Source organism: Dama dama, chromosome 24, assembly GCF_033118175.1.
Source record: "Dama dama isolate Ldn47 chromosome 24, ASM3311817v1, whole genome shotgun sequence".
Lineage (NCBI taxonomy): Eukaryota > Metazoa > Chordata > Mammalia > Artiodactyla > Cervidae > Dama > Dama dama.
Genome location: NC_083704.1, coordinates 40,911,448 through 40,921,519, shown reverse-complemented (window position 1 = coordinate 40,921,519; position 10,072 = coordinate 40,911,448).

The window sequence follows — 10,072 nt, the reverse complement described above, 5'->3', positions numbered from 1 at the left end:
TTTCCACTTCTTCAGCTATAAAACCCATTGTCGAAATTGGCCAAAAGTCAAAGCTTGAGAGGCAAGGTAAAATAAAATGTTGAGAAGTACAAGATCTTGTCCCTCTTCTGCTTCAATGTTTTCTATGGTTCTTGGGATTAAGGTCAAAGTCTTTAGGCTAATCTGGCAACTCCTTAGTCCTTACTCTATCACTCTTTCCTGGCTTACTGGTCTTCAACTATATTGGCTTTCTTCCACCATAGGGTCTCCACTGAGACCACTGTCCCATGCCCCTGATTTTCTCTTTCTTTCCACCCTTCAATCATAGTGTGAAAGTCCATTTGTCAAAAGAAGTCCACCATTCATACTCCAACTACTAGTCTATGTTCTGTTATGTGACCTCATAGGATCCTAAACTTTTCCGTGATAATATATACCACAATTGCAATTATACTGCTGTAAGTGCAGTTTTTAAAAAATGCCAGTTCTCCTGGGCTTTAAGCTCTCCCTAACTCAATAAATATTTGTTAACCGAACGAATGAATAAAATGAAGAACAGATATGAGTCAGGTAATCCCATTAGCCACTTTACTAATTTATCCATACTTTTTCTAAGAGCCCGTTTTACCAATATTGCGATTTCTTGTTTCTGAATCTGTCTTACCTATTTAATTGTGTGACCTTCAGGCTAAGGGTCTTTGTCTGCCTTCATGCATAGTTTAGGGACTGACACATATAAAGTAGCTTAAAGATAAACTGCTTGGAGAAGAAAGGGAGGAAGACATGGAGACAGAGATGAATGGCAAGAAGGAAGGAGAAAAGTTACAGATGTGGGAGAAAAGGAAAAACGATGTGGAATAGAGTTTCTAATGATGCAAAAGACGGTCATAATCAAGATAATTTTTAGCAAGTTCTTAAAACAAATTAGATGAAATATTGGTAGGTAAGAGAAAATTTATTATTAAAACCTTCTTTTGGAAGAAGAAAAGGCTTATGCAACCCTTTTGGACTGCATGCCAAACAAATGTGGCATGTTGATGACATATCATAAATAGTACAGATGAAAAAATTATTTTTATAAAGACAAACAGAAGGTTAAAATACCTGCTGATCATATTCTGATCAAAACTATTAATAATTTTGATTTCAGGTTAAAATTTCTGTGGGACATAAGAGTGCACTTTAAATTGTTACAAACCCCAGTGCTCTGTGACAACTGGGGGGATGAGGTGTGAACAAAGGTGGGACAGAGGTTCAGAATGGGTGGGACGCATGTATACCTATGGCCGATTCATGTTGATGTATGAGAACAGCTATCACAATATTGTAAAGCAATTATCTGCCAATTAAAATAAATGAATAAAAATTTAAAAATTGTTAGAAACCGATGTATTACCAATGTAGTACCACATTCAAGGATTCTTCGGAAGTTTTGTGATGTCGCTTACTTTGAACAAAATGAGGACCAGCTGTAAGTGGTACAGAATGAAGACCAATGACTAACTGTTCATATGCAAAACTCAGACTTGAAGAGGACTTCTTAGGCAGCACCAGATTGTTAGACTAAATTATTGGTTGATTTTAATTGAAAGCATGAAAAGACATTGCACTTTGCAAGATGGCATAAAGCCAGCCTTCTTATTCTTAGCTGAAAGAATTTCACCCAAAGAGTTGCTATGATGCCAGAACTTTCAACTACATGTTGCAGATATTTTGCTGTTAATATTCTGTATTTTTAAAAGATGTGTTCAAAATGTACTGGGCTTTACTCTAGAGATGGTCCCATCAGAAAGTCTTCAATTATCTAATAGTATGTACTTCTTATTTTTACTAATTCATCCAACACAATATATTTGCTCACTGTCAACTTCTCACAAGGAGTGTGTATTGTTAACATGTCTCAACTCCTTGTTTTTCTTAAATCTCAGGACATATGTTTTTGCACACAATCATATACTTTTTGGAGAAGAAAAAGGAAACAATGAAATCTCTTAGTAAGTAAGAGCTTATCATGTTTAGGAAGAGATGGAATATCTGGTATGAAAAATCCAGTGAGTTTTTTTACATAATTTATCATATTTTTGCCAAAAGCAAGTAAAAGACAACTAAACTCTGCATATAGGAGTGGATGATACCAATGTGAAAGTAGTGACACTTGAGTCCTGAGTCTTAGAAAGAGTACCTCACAGAGAAGCTGGGAAATATTAACTGAGCAAGATTCTCCCTTTCCCTCACCCCACTCTAAGTCCAATCTAACTCCAATCCCATGAATTTTACTTCTAATATATATTTCATATCCACCAATTTCCCATTCCCTAAGCTACTACAATGGTGTCCTAATAAGGCTTCTCTTTATATTCTCTATCTCTTCAATCCAACCTTCACATATTAGCCCAAGAGATCTTTCAAAAGCATGCATCTGATCATATCACCTTTTAGTGATTTTCCCCCCAGTTAGGATAAAATATAACTCTTTACCCCTACCCTAAAATGTCTCACCATTCTCTGTAAACTCACCTTGTATTACTCTCCAATCCATTTCCTTTACATTTATTTTTATCTTACAAGTTAAGGTTTATTAACATGATACACACATTCACTGTGGTGTCCTCAACCATCCTGGGTCACTCATCCACAGTAAATGTGGCACTTAGTGGAGAAGGTCCACCTGCTGCTGGCTTTAAAGGTCAACGGAAGGAGTTGTGATGCTATTTTAAGTGGGGGAGGGGGAGCCAGTTGGGGGGTCTTGCTTAAGGTATGATCTCATGTGATTCACATTTTTGAAGAGTTTACTTTGGCTCTGTGCAGAGAATGGAATGTCAGGGAGCCAAAATGGCAGCAAGTGAGAACCACTCTAATAGACAGTAGGTCTTTAAAACCCAATGTCAAGCTCAAAACTAAAGAGAGAGTAATACTTCGTTGTTGAATGAACAAATAAACAATGAAGAATTAAAACAGCAGAACCAAAGACTGAGTCAAAACCAGTGGTGACTTATAGCTCATTGAAACTCACCCCGGGTCCATTTGTGACCCTTCCCATCAGAAATCAGGACCACTGACCACTGCTGCTCTAGATGTCAGACAGCCCAGTGCTCTCATTTCAGACAGAGTGTATTTTATGATTTATCTTCATCCTTCTAAGTTCCATAGAAATAAATCACTGAAACATTTTACTCAGGGGAGGAGGGATGGTAAATGTTCTCTGCAAATATCCCCTTTAAACTTCTTTTGATGAAAGCAATTTCCAAACTCACGCATTTGACTGGGAACTAATGGTGGTAAACAAACACCCTGCTTCTGCCCGTGAGACCACAGAGAGGACTCTTGTATCTGTCATCACTGAACAAAGCTTGTCATACATAGATAAAATTTCCACCTTCATCATTACCTCCATTTCCAACTAACTTTAACCCATAAGACAGACAGAAGTTGTTCAAGTTAAAATACGAGATTGCTGTGGTCTCTTAACTCAAGTTTTCACACACGTTCTTTTTCTTTTCTGAGGCTTACATTTTCACTTGTGACACAGATCCCTCTCCTTGATTTGCAAATCTCCTTCCAAGGGCTGTCTAAATGGCAAGCTTCTTTGATCTATAGCCCAGTCAAAGGTAGGATCTCTGTTTCCAACGTCTAGAGCAGGCTGCCTCCCTGTTGACATTAATCTTCTTGCCTTTGCCAGGTCTAGACAATAGGGGTTGGAGAGTGTTAATCTAAAGATTCACCAGACACAAAGCCATAAATCTGCCTGGGGGTAGGTAGACTTGTGGCATTTTCTATTTGCTCCCTTAAGAAGACTCAAGATAGACTCCGTCTGATTCACCATTGCCTCTGCCCTGAAGATTGAATTACATACAGTGTCAAAACTTAGCTCCTTCAGAGCATCTCACACACAGCAAAGCTCAGAAGGAGAACTAAAGCACTTCAGGAAATAAGTCAGAAAACCCAAGGGGAGTCATTGTAGAGATAAGATATTTAGATGCTTTGAGATGTTTCATTTTCTAACAGCATAACTCCAGAGGAATATTTCTCATCTTATAATCACATCTCTAATGAGCAATGTTGAGATTTTTCTACGTGCAGTGCCCATGAATACTTTTTAACGAAACTATGTAAGGGTGAAAGTTCTCGATTAGAATCCAAATTTTAAAGTGTTTACAAGGGAATGCTACCAATAAGCTGGATATCTTCAATACGTTTTCATAAAATCCAATTGTTAAGCAGCAAACCTGAAAAGTTTCCAGTATCCAAAATGATAGATTAGGCAATTGTACCTGCAAATTCAAAGGCATCATTATATCCTGTCTGCAAGCATAACTGATAAAAGATTTCACCTGCGAAGTGATTCCATATTTTTGTTTTGACTTCTGTTTCCCCTGAGATTAACTGCACTGTCTACGTGTGTGGCTACAGACTTAAAGATCATTTTTCCTCTCTCTGTTTTTTTCCATCAAAGAAATCTCGGACATTCTAAAGTTACATCTCTTAACCCTTTTTATTTGTTCTGGCTTAAGAAAACCTCTATCTTAGGATGTTGGTTCTAGCGACCAGTTAACTAGAGAACTTCCAGTGCTAAACCTCTGCACATAGTAGGCAATGCTCTGCATCAACTAAAGGAATTTCCTCTTGCACTTCTCCAGATGAAGTTTGGTTCTTTTATACTTTGGGTTTAACTATATGTTATCATCACTTAAAAGGAATACCCTAATATGTACAAAAAGAAATGTTTCATTTTATGTGCCAAGAATGGGTTGGTAGTATCTTCTGGGTTTTAAAATGATTCTGAGGCTACATCTTCCCTTAATGGGAATGAATGCCCAGATCATCAGGGCTATGTCCATAAAAATACCAAGTTGCATAGGGACACAAGTTACTTTCCACAATCTGTCCCCTAATAAGTGTTTCTATTGATAGATTTCATCTTGAACTGTCCACTTAATCCCATCACTTCATGTCTTGTGGGATCTTAGCTCCCCAACTAGGGACTAAACCCATGCCCCCCTCAGGGGAAGCATGGAGTCCTAACCACTGGATCGTGGGGAAATTCTCTGTTTTTTTTTTTTTTGAGTCTCTTAACCAAAGATGTTGGTCCATTTTTTTTTTTAGGTTACCCTGACTTTAAGAAATAGACCCTGGACACTCACTTTAACCTCAAGTTGCCTGCAACATGGTTCATTCTTTGTGTTTCAGTTTCCAGGTTAATTTTATAAGTAATTTGCATTAGAGTAAGGGTAAATGAGAGTCCCTTGGACTGCAAGGAGATCCAACCAGTCCATCGTAAAGGAGATCAGTTCTGGGTGTTCATTGGTGGGACTGATGTTGAAGCTGAAACTCTAATACTTTGGCCACCTGATGCGAAGAGCTGACTCATTTGAAAAGACCCTGATGCTGGGAAAGATTGAGGGCAGGAGGAGAAGGGGATGACAGAGGACAAGATGGTTGGATGGCATCACCGACTCAATGGACATGGGTTTGGGTGGATTCTGGGAGTTGGTGATGGACAGGGAGGCCTGGTGTGCTGCGGTTCATGGGGTTGCAAAGAGTCAGACACAACTGAGTGACTGAACTAAACTGAAATGAAAATTTTAAAATGAATTATGCTGTCCAGATTACCCATTTACATTTTGACTCAAATTTGGGGCTTTAAAAAGCCAGAGAAATAGACTTGTTCCCATCTCATCAGGTACACAGTGTTTTATGGCTCGTCACATCATACCAAAAGGGCCAATCCCACCTTATTATGTCAGCTCTGGTGTAACTCCAATTTTTATTTTGCTCATTAAAACTGCACAAGAGAGTCTCATAATCCCTGGACTGAAGTCCTATAAGAAGTGAGCTGTAAATCTATGCACAGAATGGACAGTATTTTGTAACCATACAAAAAAGACTTCAGTGGCAATTTTTACTACAGTGCACTTTGCTGATTAAAACTAGCTCAACATTCCACATTAAATACTCATGCAGATTTCAGTTCTTTTAAGAACTGGTAACCAAGAAACACAACTAAAGAAATAAACCTCCTATACAAAAATAACCTGGGAGGAAGGAGAAACAGTCACATGTAGTAAATACACATTTATAGTCAGTACTGTAAATCATGAAACAGATAAGTTAATTACCCAGAAACATACAAAATTGTCCTCTAAATTATTCTTCTAACATCATAGCTCTCCACTGACTCATTACTAAATTATTTTCCAGTGAATGAATTTTCTTGTCTTCAAACACTTTGGGAGCTGCAAGGTGTTGGCGCTGATGAAATGTATTCTTGGTTTCTGCAAGGAGACAGGTTTTGTCTATACAACCCTGAATCAACCGGTTATAAAGCTGAAAACTTCTGCTGAACCACGGGGAAGTTTTCTTCTGTATAAAACAGTGGTTAGCAGCTATTCATTTTGCCACACCTATCTTCAGAAATAAAAGTCACAGATAACATACCAATGTATCATTTAAATAAGAGATAGATAAATATTCCCTGCTTGTAATCTAGAGGGGGAAAAGCCACTTATCTTTATATGTTATGCATTACAATATTTGCATGTTTGGGTACTGAAAATCATAAATAAAAGAGTCAGAAGATTTCATCTGTGCTGAGGAGCACAAAAGCTACAAATACTCCCGATCCTTGGAACAACCAAAACTGTACCTGTAATTTCCACATAACCCCTGAGGGGAAGTGATTTTATTGAAACCTACATGTTTCTCCAACATTAAATGGTTTGTTTGATCATCTCTTCCTGATATTACTGCTTCCTTAAGCTCACAGTGTCATAGCCATTGAAGATAATTTAGAACCACAAACCTTAAGTTTTTTTCAACTCTGTCCCAAAGTACAGTTCTCTAACATTACAACGTTAATGAACAAAGCTTAGAAACTGGTCTCATTCCACAGCCTTGCAAAAGATAGTACCAACAGAAGGAAACAGCACAAACTGAGGGAGAAGATAGTCCAGTCCAAAGACATTCTGAGGTTTGTCTTTTAGGCAGAAACAAATAGATTTTCTCTATTGCCCTTGACTTGGGTCTCTGGAACTTCAAAAGATATCTACCTGGTTTTATTTGAGTCTGGAAAGCAGCTTGCTAGTGTCCAAAAATGGACAGCATCATTCTTGGTTTTCTACATGGAACTCTGTCTTTTACTAAAGGTAAAGTATTTTGAACTTCTTTGTATCTTACTAAGAAATAGGGGACTAGACATGATGAAAATACTCTCACCTATTCTGCAAGTTGGTGAGGAAATTCTCTCTATTAATACTGTTTTTTTGTTGTTGCTGTTCAGTCAGCAAGTCATGTCTGATTCTTTGCAACCCCATGGATTGCAGCACACCAGGCATCCCTGTCACTCACCATCTCCTGGAGTTTGCCCAAGTTCATGTCCGTTGAATCGGTGATGCCATCCAGCCATCTCATCCTCTGTTGTCCCCTTCTCCTCCTGCTGTCAATCTATCCCAGCATCAGGTTCTTTTCCAAAGAGTCGACTCTTCACATCAGGTGGCCAAAGTATTGGAAATTCAGCTTCAGCACCAGTTCTTCCAATGAGTATTCAGGGTTGATTTCCTTTAGGATTGACTGGTTGATCTCCTTGCTGTGCAAAGGACTCTTAAGAGTCTCATCCAGAACCACAGTTCAAAACCATAAATTCTTTGGCACTCTGCTTCTCTACGGTTCAACTCTCACATCCACACATGACTACTGGTAAGACCACAGCCTTGACTATATGAACCTTTGTTGCAAAGTGATGTCTTCACTTTTTAATACACTGTTAGGTTTGTCATAGCTTTCAAGAAGCAACTGTCTTCTAATTTCATGGCTGCAGTCACCATCTGCAGATTTTAGAGCCCAAGTAGAGAAATATTATGTTTTATTAGTCTTAATATTACCAGGAGAAAGAAGGATGAATTATTATCACTGAGTCTTCTTAAGTTATCTTGGAATAAAAATCAGTTGGAATTTCTCTTGTGGTAAATCACAGAGATAGGCTTTTCTGGTGACTCAGCAGTAAAGAATCTGCCTGCCAATGCAGGGGACGCAAGTTTGATACCTTGGTCCAGGAAGATCTTCTGTAGAAGGAAATGGCAACCCACTCCAGTATTCTTGCTTGAGAAATCCCATGGACAGAGGAGTCTGGTGGGTTACAGTCCATGGGATCACAAAAGAGTAGGAAACAACAGTGACTAAACAATGACAAATCACAGGGATAAAACCGAAAAACACAAAGCACTCCAATATATCAACAGTATGCTTCCTGCTTAGCTGTAGATATATAATGAGATTTTGTACTTGCTAAAGATATCAATGGCGTTTACTTATAATATGTGTGTATCCATATGTGTGTGTGTGTGTGTGTGTGTGTGTAGGTATATATATATATATATACATATATATATATATATATATAGCCATATATATCTTCTGTATCACATTATTCTATAAACATTGTCAAGGTATTCAGGCTACAAATACTTTGTTCTTTCTATTCCACCAATAATCTACAAGAAAATACCCTTCTGTCCCTTCAATAATTTGCCTCCTGTAAAGAATAGATAGTTTCTATGACTTCCATGATTGTCCTCAAGCAGGCAATAGCTAAGAGTAGTAGCATAACTCAAGTGCCATACTTACAATGTCAGAAGAGTGGACAGGTACACGTGTGTGACATTAGGACACAAGTTTCATATGAAGAAGATTTCAAAAGAATCACTCAGGGTGTGCATTAGAAAAATCTTTTTCTCTAGTTTTAGACTCTACCATCCTCAACACAGAAGCTCTACTCTGGATTAGCTCTCCTCATGGCCACAAAATGGCTGCCACACAGTTCCAGGCTTCACATGTGGATGAAACAATGTCTAGCAGAAAAGAGACCACCTCTTCCTGAACTTGACTGAGACAGAAATTTCTTCTGGGAAAGTTCTTTCTGAAAAGTCCCGAGCCAAGCTCTCATTTTTCATTGGCCAGAGCTGGGTTTCATGATCACACCTAAAACAACTAATTCAGAAGGAAAATCCTTGATTGACTCTGGATTAATCTTTTGGCTAAAGAGAAGGTTCTCTTCCTTGGAGGAATATATGGGGACAGAGGAGGAAGGGAGTTCTATTGAAAAGGAATGAGCTGGTTTGTGTTTATTTGCTTGCTTTCTTTTTGGTGGGGATGGGAGCAAAGGCAATAAATACTGTCTGTTATATAAGGTTTCTAGAAGCTATCCAAGAAATTACCAGCATTTAACTTTTCTCATATTAAGGATTTCTCAAGCATTTCCATACGACAGTGCCATTTATAATTTCTTGCCTCCTCTGCATTGTTGGTATACAGAATGTTCTCTTTAGTCTCCTCTCACTGGGACTTCCAAGAAAGGTCATTTAGGGTGTTTCAAAGTGCAAATTGCTATTATTTATGCATTATTAATGGGTTGGATGAAGCACAAGCTGGAATCAAGATTGCCAGGAGAAATATCAATAACTTCAGATATGCAGATGACACCACCCTTACGGCAGAAAGTGAAGAAGAACTAAAGAGCTTCCTGATGAAAGTGAAAATGGAGAGTGAAAAAGTTGGCTTAAAGCTCAACACTCAGAAAACAAAGATCATGACATCCGGTACCATCACTTCATGGCAAATAGATGGAGAAACAGTGGAAACAGGAACAGACTTTATTATGGAGGGTTCCAAAATCACTGCAGATGGTGGCTGCAGCCATGAATTTAAAAGATGCTTACTCCTTTGGAGAAAAGTTATGACCAACCTAGACAGCATATTAAAAAGCAGAGACACTACTTCGCCAACAAAGGTCCATCTAGTCAAGGCCATGGTTTTTTCAGTAGTCAAGTATGGATGTGAGAGCTAGACTATAAAGAAAGCTGAGCACTGAAGAATTGATTCTTTTGAACTGTGGTGTTGGAGAAGACTCTTGAGAGTACCTTGGGCTGCAAGGAGATCCAACCAGTCCATCCTAAAGGAAATCAGTCCTAAATATTCATTGGAAGGACTGATATTGAAGCTGAAACCCCAATACTTTGGCCACCTGATGTGAAGAGCTGACTCACTGGGAAAGATCCTGATGCTGGGAAAGATTGAAGGCAGGAGGAGAAGGGGATGACAG